This window comes from Priapulus caudatus, unplaced genomic scaffold (genome assembly GCF_000485595.1).
Source record: "Priapulus caudatus unplaced genomic scaffold, Priapulus_caudatus-5.0.1 Scaffold1154, whole genome shotgun sequence".
Taxonomy (NCBI): Eukaryota; Metazoa; Priapulida; class Priapulimorpha; order Priapulimorphida; family Priapulidae; genus Priapulus; species Priapulus caudatus.
In genome coordinates this window covers 27885-38909 of record NW_014578215.1, presented here as the reverse complement: position 1 = coordinate 38909, position 11025 = coordinate 27885, and the positions used below count along the sequence as shown (strand labels likewise).

General features: G+C 45.9%; 1 protein-coding gene across 1 annotated transcript in view; it reads right to left on the bottom strand.

Annotated features, from left to right (window-relative positions):
* Positions 1-2740, bottom strand: part of LOC106815594 (doublesex- and mab-3-related transcription factor 2-like) — a 6840-nt gene extending 4100 nt beyond the window's left edge. Inside the window, exon 1 of the mRNA XM_014820073.1 lies at positions 1565-2740. The gene's annotated coding sequence lies outside the window, so the exon portion shown is untranslated. The remainder of the gene's footprint in view (positions 1-1564) is intronic.
* Between the last annotated feature and the right edge of the window lie 8285 nt (positions 2741-11025).

The window sequence follows — 11025 nt, the reverse complement described above, 5'->3', positions numbered from 1 at the left end:
ATATATACTACTAACACTGTTAGTGATATAAGCTTTACGTAGATAAATCTTCCTTCGCCGTGTATTTGCGTGAGTCCGTAATACACTACCGGCGGGCTGGCTGGAAGATTATGCGTAATATCAAGAGCATATAAAGAAGGGTATATCCTAAAGAGATATATATATATTCTTCCTTCTTTATATGCTCTTGGTAATATTCCTCTGTTCCAAGATGTTAGTCATGACAGTTAGCTGTACCCTGCTAAATTATATGTATATATATATATATATTACAATTCAGCCTGATTTTACATAGAATGAGTGACGAAAGAAAGCTTATGCGACGTTTCTGCTCAAACTAAAAATCACGGTTGTGTATGTAGTGTAGGTTAAGTGGAAATTTATCAATGAGAATATAAATAAATAAATAAAAATAAATATAGACATAATTATAATGATTATGCTACACGTTTGCATGCATATTAAATATACTTATACATACAAATATTTGTGTGTTTATTTTATATATAATATAATATTTATGGAATATATTTAATTAATCAAATTTCAATAATTTAATCAGTTTAGGTTCAGGTTACCACTATTTAATATTTTATTATATGCGCATGCAAAAATGAAATCCACTGTTTATATATATATAAATTATTAGTGAGTAAAACATGGCCTAACGTTTATCTACATCCGTAGATTTACAATACAGTATTTTGCTCCCGAGTCATTCGGGAGTAATATCGATGAATAAATCGATAAATAGATACTGGTAGTAGATAGATAACTATTGGAATATTAAATAAGCTAATATATTTTTCGTAGGGTAAATATTTATGTTAAGTTTATTCGCATAGCAATTTATTACATGGTAATCTCGTCCTTTATAAAATACAGACAATTAACCGAAAGAACAGGAAAACAATCCGAATTCACAACTAACAGTTCAATTTCAAAACGAAACGCTTTCAAATAGCATCTCATTGCCGTTTTATTTTTTTCTAGAGAATTAATATTTAAAAAAATATACTATTCCTGAATAACATAAATAAACCGATTTAGTACAATAAACCGATATTATGCCTCAAAACGAAACCGGCGACAAAATCATGATGAAAATTTCATCCTGAATTGCTTTCATCATGAAGTAAGAAATACGAATGTATGTAAATTCAAGAAACCACTCTTTCTGGGCGGTGTTTCTCTTGAACGTTAGCTAAATCTAAACTAATATATAATATCAGGAGTAGATAATAGAAGATTATATTATCTACTCCTGATAATATGAATAATAATAAATAAAACTAATTTATAACATATAATCTCCATTATTCAAAAGATATCACACTAGAACGACGTTGTCGAGAAGTAAAATATTGTTTAATTTACTTTTAGCTCCTTAATATAATTATTATTTATAAGTCATTACTTATTACTGATCATCACTACTTAGTTATTCACTTTTATAATACTCCTGACAATATGAGGACTATACTGCGTATCACCCCCCCCCCATCGACGCTCTATTTAATTAGCGAAATGCGTTAATTACCTTAGTTTTATATTGTTAGATTACCTTAGTATTCGTTGCGGTGTGTTATCCGACGTGTTTAGACGCACGGGAGGACAGCAAGCTGTAGATATGACATCGTCAGCATGCAGCGACGGATGGAAGCGATCTATCGTCGGCCGTGGTGCTTCGCCGAGAGTTCAGTAAGCGTTCACGTGGCGTGAGCAGCTTGCATGGCTGTGGCATGTCGGTGTCTGCACCATGGCGAGAAGGATGTAGATGTAGATGTACTCCTGTAAGTGATGGAGGGTCGCTGCTGCCCCCCCCCGCGCGCTTCTATAGCTCCTACTGTATAACGTACGCTGACGTGTTACATACGCTAGTATGTAACTATACTATATATATATATATATATATATACGTTAGTCGCGTAGCTATGACTCGTACGTGAGTTTGATTAAGAAGGACAGGTCCCACGGAGAAGCGACGTTCGTACGGGCGTATCTCTGCGTCGTAATCGCTTAGATTTATTAGTATCGATGATGCGATCGATTCTTCGATACGTAAGTTGCGGGGTGGTAGTCACAATGATCCGTAAGAACGATGATAGGTGACGGTGGTCCTTGTCCGGCGCTCTCTCATGCGCTGTTCGCGTTCATGCGGTGATGTAGTCACGGCCTGATTCTCCCGTTCTCTCACTCACTCACTTTAACTCTTTCTCTCTTCCTCTCTCTCTCTTTCTCTTTCACTGACTATCACTTATTTATTCATTTTATACCTCTCTGTCTCCTTGTCTCTCTATCCCTTTCTCTCCCTTTCGCGGGGTATTCTTGAATCTCTGTCCTGTTCTCTCTCGCCTCTTCTCTGGTTTATTTCGCAAAGAACGCGTACCAGTATACAGGTATCGATACAGAGCGAACGGATTTCACGATTTCGCGTCACGTCACAATAAACCTGCACTAACACCAGCAAACACACCGAATCCCCGCGAAGCAAATACTCGAATAACGGTGTCTACCGCGTAGACGTTGACGATGGATGAAATGCTGCCGTCCGTCCGTCACGCACCCAGCCTCTCTCTCTCCGTGCGGCTTCCGCGCCTACGGGACACACATACGTGGGAAACCTTTGCTGAGAGCGCTGCCTCGAGTTGAGTACGAGTGTATAACTAGCTATATGAGTGTCTGAGGCGACGGAGCACGACACCTAAACGATGTCTTCATTCGTGCGTGCCAGCGCCGACTGCCGGTGCACGGTTTCACCGGCTAAGCATCCGATTGGATGCTGCGTGTATTGCTCTTGATCGTTCGCTAGTAAACCCGGTGTGGGCTTTCAGTCGCTCGCAAAGATATACTAACAAGCGGATAGATAACGGGCGCCCCTCTGAGACGCAGGAATTCTCGGCAGATCGGCTGCGCGAGGCAACAAAGCGGCGTTCTCAAAACACGCACACCGCGCCGCGCGCTCTCTAGCTTGAGATGTTCGTGCGTGTATGGTTTACTTTATACATGCGCTTTATATGGCGCTCCCCCGGGCAAACAGTTTTATGGCTGGAATGGTGAAGCGGCACATTTTCATTAGAGTGAGCCGGTATATTATGTCTCTCGTTGCGTCTGGAACCCCTCCCCCCTACCCCTTCACTGTCTGTGTGTGTGTGTCTCCGCCCGTCCGTCCGTCCGTCCGTCCATCCACCCGTCCGTCTGTCCGTTCGTTCGTCCGTCTGTCTGTCTGTTTATATGCTCGTATTGCTATTTTCCCTCTGTTTTTCCGAATGATTATAAATATTACCTACCTAATTATATTTTACGAAAATAATAATTAGCATTGGTATTAATCACCATTCGTCCAGTACACGTAACCCGTAGTCTTTTAAATATGATGCACTATACATGCGCGCAGCTTGTAAACCAAGTATTATTGGTAGTAATAAATGCGTTTTAGAAATCTCACGGCCGAGTAACAGCGGAGGCGGAAACAGTGTATTTATTGTTTTCCCGGCAGTGAGGAAGAGGCGTGTGTGCGAATTGACCCTGTTCATCGCACACAACGAGTTCTGTAATTGGGCGCACAAGTGTAAGTCATTAACTGCAGCCGCATGCACATCATCAACGCTAACACGCTTCGTGGGAATAACAGCTCGTGTTTAACGACAGTTTAGACTTCGATCGTCCGCCATCTTGAACGCATCTTCGCGATCCGCGGCCGAGATCCGTCGATGGGTAATCGATTTATAAGATGTTATCACCTCGCGCGGGAGCTGCTCCGACGCCGGCAGCAGCAGCGATAAATAAATAAGTGGCGATATCGCGAGGAGAGGTTCGGGGAGGCACGGGGAATCCATTCTGCAAACTCAGAGGAGGCTTTATTTTGGTGTGTTCTCATGTTTTCGCCACGGGAGTCCCATGGTACCCGATGTTATTGCAGAGGATAGGGTGACGCGCTGAAGGGATATCGCCTAGTGCGCTACATGCTGAGCTGTAATTGGACAGCGGCTATACTCTACCGCATTGGCCCCCCCCCCCCACACACACACCACCACCATGCTAGTCTCCGGCGCATGCATGCATGCAGGCAGCAGCAGCAGCCGGGATGTTACACCCGCAGTCCGTCTCCACGCGGTGATGCGCCGGCGTGTAGCGACGTAGTGCGCGGCACTTAATGTTTGTATTTGTTGCGTGCGCGTGTGTGTTTGCGTTCGCTGGACCTGAGAGAGAGAGCATGTGTGTGTGTGTGTCCCCCGTCAGCGAATCGCTGTTTGTGGGTCGAACATCCGTGTGTGCGTGCGTGGTGTGCGTGCGAGCGGCACAATGATGGCGTTGTGGTGACCGCTGCATGTCCGGCGGCGAACATGCGAGTGTTTACCGTCATGACGTAACGCCCTGTGTTCGCAGAGGACTCGGACGTCTGTGATTTCCGTCGGACACACACACACACACACACACTTCGGCATTCACAAATAACACTCGTTCCCTTTCTCTCCACTGTTGCTTGTTTTTGTTCGCGTGCGCAGCGGTAAACAGCAACGAGAGAGCGGAGTTTAGCCGTAATAGCAACGGATGCAGGGAAACTTTCGGAGGGGGGGGGAATCTCAAACAGCGGCGGAATCTCCGGCGCGGCAATGTTTCACTGACAAAGCAACGATTTGAAACCAGCGGCGTGCATGGCGTGTTGATGTTATCCGCGCAGATGCAGAGCTGTTGCCCCGCATGCATGCACGCACGCACGCACGCACGCACGCACGCGCGGTAGCAGATATATACATCCACTAGCTACTCGTTCGCCGCCGAAGAAGCTGCAACAGTTTGCTGCAGCCGGCGAGAGAAAGAGAGGGAGAGAGGAACAGAGAGAAGGGGGAAAGGAGAGAGAGAGAGGAAGAGAGAGAAAGGGGAAAGGAGAGAGATGTGAGATGCGACGGAGTAGAGAGCAGACGGAGAGAGACAGACAGATGATGAGAGAGAGAGACATGAGAGAGAGAGAAGGGTCGTGATATATATTGAGAGAGAGATATGAGAGATGTAGAGAGTGGATGAGAGAGAGAGAGAAGAACAGAGAGAGAGATGAGAAGACGAGAGGAGAGAGAGAAGGACGAGAGAGAGAGAGATAGAAGAGATAGAGGATAGAGAGAGAGAAAGACAGATGAGAGAGAGATGAGAGAGAGAGAGAGATGATGAGCGAGAGAGAGAGAGAGAGAGGAGCGATGGAGATGAGGAGCAGATGAGAGAGAGAGAGAGAGGAGAGAGAGATGAGAGAAGCGATGAGAAGAGTGTGTGTGCGGTGTGCGGGTGCGGGTGCGGGCGCGGGCGCGCGAGAGGGAGGCAGGGGGGCAGCAAGGCAGCCAGCGACAGATGTTCTAAGCTCTTGATCTGACAGATCGCTTGCGTTGTTGACGCAATGCCTGTTACACGATCCCGTATGATGCCCTTCTAAAAAGCTTGCTCGCTTTAATATTTAGTTCGATTTACATTTGCACCACTCAGCGGATAAACATTTTAAGGCTTTATCGTTCCCCATATGCCGCCGCCGTCAAAGGAAACCGCTGTTTGGCTGCATATGCGCGTATGTGCGTGCGTATTTATACATCTCTGTTTATGCGTGTCACCGAATAGCCAGTGTGCGGGTGGCGTCATAGCCTTATATGCGCGCGCATCAACATTGCCCGTTAGAAATGATTAGGAAAGAACGACACCTACTACAAGCCCCGCGTGGGATACTATGCGAGATGGATTACAGGGATATATTTTCGCGGGCTCGCATATATTCGGCTGCTGCTGTGTGGATGTGTGTAGCGGTGGCGCGGACAACGGGCGGCCAGGCACTGCTATATAGAGAGAGACCGCCCACGAGCGAGTGCGAGTCTTACGTTTGCAGCTATTTCACGTGGTTTTAATGGTCGAAGAAAACAGAAAGCCGATGGGAAGTTGATCTATGCATGCGCGAGTCGCATGTTAGCAATTTACTATACGCGTACACGCGTGCGCAATCCCTGATATCACGCGAGAATGCGTGCACGCATGGTAATATTATGCATTATTATGTATGCGTGCGTGCGTGCATGGTAATATCATACATATGTATGCGTGCGTGCATGGTAATATCATACATATGTATGCGTGCGTGCGTGCATGGTAATATCATACATATGTATGCGTGCACGCATGGTAATATCATACATATGTATGCGTGCGTGCATGGTAATATCATACATATGTATGCGTGCGTGCGTGCATGGTAATATCATACATATGTATGCGTGCACNATGCGTGCACGCATGGTAATATTATACATATGTATGCGTGCGTGCATGGTAATATTATACATATGTATGCGTGCACGCATGGTAATATCATACATATGTATGCGTGCGTGCATGGTAATATTATACATATGTATGCGTGCACGCATGGTAATATTATACATATGTATGCGTGCACGCATGGTAATATCATACATATGTATGCGTGCGTGCATGGTAATATCATACATATGTATGCGTGCACGCATGGTAATATCATACATATGTATGCGTGCACGCATGGTAATATCANAGAGAGAGAGAGAGAGAGAGAGAGGGAGAAAGAGAGAGAGAAAGAGAGAGAGAGAGAGAGAGAGAGAGAGGGAGAAAGAGAGATCATATTGAATGGTATGGATTCCCAGCACATGTGGAACCCGGCGAGAGCGCGAACATATGTTCTACAGAGCTTAGTGTTACACCCCTCGCCGTGTAGATTGGCAGACGAAGCAATCCCGCCACCGTCCATTAAACATCCCCGCGTTAGCACCCGAGACACAGCAAAACCACCCAAGGTGAATCAGTTTTAGCGATTTATTATGTATAAATCTCTAATACGATATATTTTTAACACCACACTAGTGTTAATTTTACATGTCCGGCACATACCGATCGTCTTTTCACAATTGAGCTTATAAGTCATTAAATGTTTGTGATTGTCTGTCGTTTTAACAAGTAGGTAAACCTAGAGTTTATGTATGTATTTACGTATGTATGTATACGTTAGCTTGTACGAGTTGCTATAGTAGGATATTTGTTAGCCAATTATAAAGTTACCTGTACACGCTTTTCTGAACTACAGTGTAGCGTAGACTATTATATTAATTATAATAATTACTATAATAGTTATTAGATCTCGGTATTATGAGGTATTTACTAATTTCAATAACCTTCATTCAGAATTAAAAAAAACCCAAAGTAATAGTGTATTCATATATTGATGTCCTATCTTCACTATTCAAATGAAATACTTCGAATTCAATAATTGTATGCAGTGTTTGTTCGTGTGAGATACGTCCCTGAAGTGGGCAGCAGTGGGGGCATGGGCTGCCAGGCACAGACATTTGTGCAGTTTCAATAAAATGATAGTAAATAAAAACGAATTGCATCGAGGTCTTAATGTTTGTCTACTTTATATTGCCTATTATCATTAATAATTCCCCGTAAATTCTGTTCAAATGCTCCTCCGCAACCCACAGTTTCACCGCACACGCACGCTACCGCGCACAAACTCACAGAACGATAGATTATCGGCACTCAATCTTTCTGCGAGTTTGTGCACTCGAACGGCTTCTACATTAAAATATTAGTCGATATAGAGAATACATAAACATGAAGACTTTGGTAGTAAATACAATTTGTGTTTATTTACAATCATTTTATTATTGAAGCAGCCCAAGTGCATGAGCCATCAAACATAGGAATATGCAATCCCTCTCCAGAGACAGTCGGGACGGCGGTACAACAAGGATGGCCGATACCCACATCTTCAACTCAGTGCCACACACTAATGTTATGCTATGAACTGCTGGTCCTACAGCAAGTCCTACGTGGCTGTGCGGCTAAAACCATGCCCTGCGTACGATGCAAAACGTTTCCAGTTTTTACCCCAATATTGGTGTTAGATCTGGAAACAGTGTACCAGGATGCAGTAAAATGCATCAGTTTGCTTGTCGATATTAAAACTTTCACATGGGTGCATACCTCCAGTACTCCCAACACGCAGACCTAGGACAGTTAACTATGGCATTCAGCTCAACATAGTCTTAGATCGTTTCCAGTGTCGCCCTCTAGTGCATGTTTGCAATCAAAACGACAACTTCTTGCAGACATCCTGCATGATATTATGCACTTCCTACGCCTTTCTAAGGCCAATCTAAATTCGTTGCCTTCCATCTGTATTGCAAGCAGTATTGCAAATATGAGGGGCTTTTCTCTACCACGGTTTTCACATTTTCCATTAGTACATGGCAGCTCGACCAATAAACTGCGACCGATGACATAGGTAAAAACCCGAGTACAGTTTCAATCAGCAAGTACTCGATCATACCCCTATGCAATTTTAAGCGGGTAACGATCAGTATTACCACAAATACATCACACATCGACGAACTAATGCATGCAACCTGATGTCTGTCACTGCTGGTCGATTTGCGGATAAGGTTAAAAATGGAATTAATTAATTATGGAAAACTTTAATGTGGTTAATTATGGATGCACACCCGTGATCACCGCACGCGTTCGTTATTACGTTAATTTAACTTTCTTCACTTGTCTCGGCACCATGGTCGGAACGGTCGTCCGCTTGAGAACTTCACGCACACTGACCATCGTCTTATTTAACGAGTCGCTGCCCGTATCGGACAGCAGGCCTCGATTCGGGTCCGTCATCGATCCATCGAGTCGTTTCGGACCGCTAACCTCCCTCGACAGAAACACAGGCGTCTCGATCACAGTAACAACCTTCGGTTTCGCGGAAGACGCGCCGGCAGTGTCATTACCGGAAGCTGCACTAGATGGCGCCGCAGGACAAGGTTTCGATCGTCTGCCGCGGTCGATCGGCTGTAACCTGGCGACGGACGACAGCTGCCGGGGAACGAGTCTCGGCGTCGTCCTCTCCTCCGCTTTCAACTTGCGAACGAGCTTGCCGGCAACGATCGTGCCCGCGCTCGCACAATCGCGAATCTCGCCCGCATTCGCACGATCACGAGTCGCGCCGTTTTCCGTCCGTCCGTCGCGTGCGCGCGGATCATCGAGACGAATTTCGTCGCCGTCGTCGCGACGATGACGACTCGCTTCGACGCGAGACGATGCCTCGAGGTTCGTAACGCGAGAAAATGTCGAGTCGCCGGCGTCCGGAAATCGGCGAGACGTACCAGCAGGGGGTGCCGCCGGTCGCACATCTCCCGTGGAGGTCGCCGCACGCTCGCGCAACGGCGGGTGTTGTCCGTTACTGAGAAACATCTGAAGAGGAGGAGGAGGAAAATGGGGAGGTGGTGGGTGATGGTGAGGAGGAGGTGGAAGAGGAGGTGGTGGGTGATGGTAAGGAGGAGGAGGAGGAGGGTGATGGTGAGGAGGAGGTGGAAAAGGAGGAGGTGGGTGATGGTGAGAAGGAGGAGGAGGGAGAGGCGGTGGTGGGTGATGGCTCACATCATGCACCCATGCATCACCATGAGACGTCTGTGCTAGCGTGCGTCCGACGCTCGCAGCGTCCTCCGCCGCCGCCGCCGCCGCCGCGTCGGGGGTGCGGTACGCTGCCACAGCCGCCGCCTTCTTCCCCTTCTCCCGCTCGGCCTCGTGTTCCCGGCACCTCGCCGCGACCGCCCTCCGCCGATCCCCGAGCTTCTCCCGCGTCTCGGCGACGGTCTCGTGCTCCGGAGCGTAGCAGACGTGCAGCACGCCGCCGTAGAAGGAGAACGCATCCAGCTTCCTCTTCGCCCGCCTCGCGCCGTCGATGCGTTGGTAGCGCAGCAGGTAGACGTCTGTGAACGAGTCTTCCTCGCACGGGTACTCGTCCAGCGTGCGATACTCGTCGATGGCGCCGTGCAGCGAGAACAGTTCCAGGAGTTCCCGCGCCGCACCGACAGCCGGCACGCCTGTAAGGACGCGCGGGGGAGAGTTAAAGGATTACTACAGTGTAAAGGAATTATTTCATAAATAATTGCACGATCGAGAACAATATAACGAAATATGGCCTCACCTAATAGCGAACATGTTACTGATTACTCCAGCATAAAGGAATTATTTCATAAATGATTGCACGATCGAGAACAATTTAACGAAATATAGCCTTACCTAATAGCAAACATGTTACTGATTACTTCAGTGTAAAAATTACAATGAATTTATACTGTTGTGGTATATAAAATAGCAAATAGTGCAGCTACATTTTTTTGCATAGCGATAATTTCTGCGAAAAATCTGACGAAAGTGTTGTCGATCGCATATTACAGTCGGAATCAACCCACGCCTTAGTAGAAATCGACAAAACACCTTTTTGCGGTTACGCACGCAGATATATGATAGACTACTGTACTGATAATTTTTGAGCATCTACTCCTGCATAACACATGCGATTTTAGAAATACATGATCGACATCACAAGAAATACGTCTACTAAGTAATATGCAACATACACCACCGACTTTCACTGCGTAAATGGTAAATTGTCTGCAGTGCGGCTAGATTACAGGGTAGCTTATTGGTGACCGTGACATAAGCTTGCAAAATTTAATGGTACCTTGAATCATTAAGTACTTTGACTCTTGCACGACGGTATAAACTTTGACGGCTTTTGGGACACGTCCATCCCTGTATTTCGGTCGTGTCCCACAGACAGACTTCTGCTGATGGTGTGGGAGTACTTCCTGTTTTTCGTATAGTTTAGGAGTGCCGTAGGGATCCATGATCATGTCAAATGGAATGGATCTGGTCGATCGCTCATCTCAAGTTTCTACAACTGATGAAAAGAAATTTCATTTCGCCAATCTGCGATTTTCCGTGCGTGCGTGATTTCCCCTGAAAGAAATGACGTATAAAGATTTAGCAAGAGGCATCGTATATATTTCTTGGTTTTCGTAATACTAGTAAATACGACTCAAACTCCACGAAAGATGGCGCTCTCGCTCTGGCTCAATTCTACCACTGCCACAAGCTGATTTCCGTAAGAATTTCTTACGCTTTTTTACTATAAGTTTTACAGCGACCCCGTTACTCCTGTCCTATGTAATACGGTGT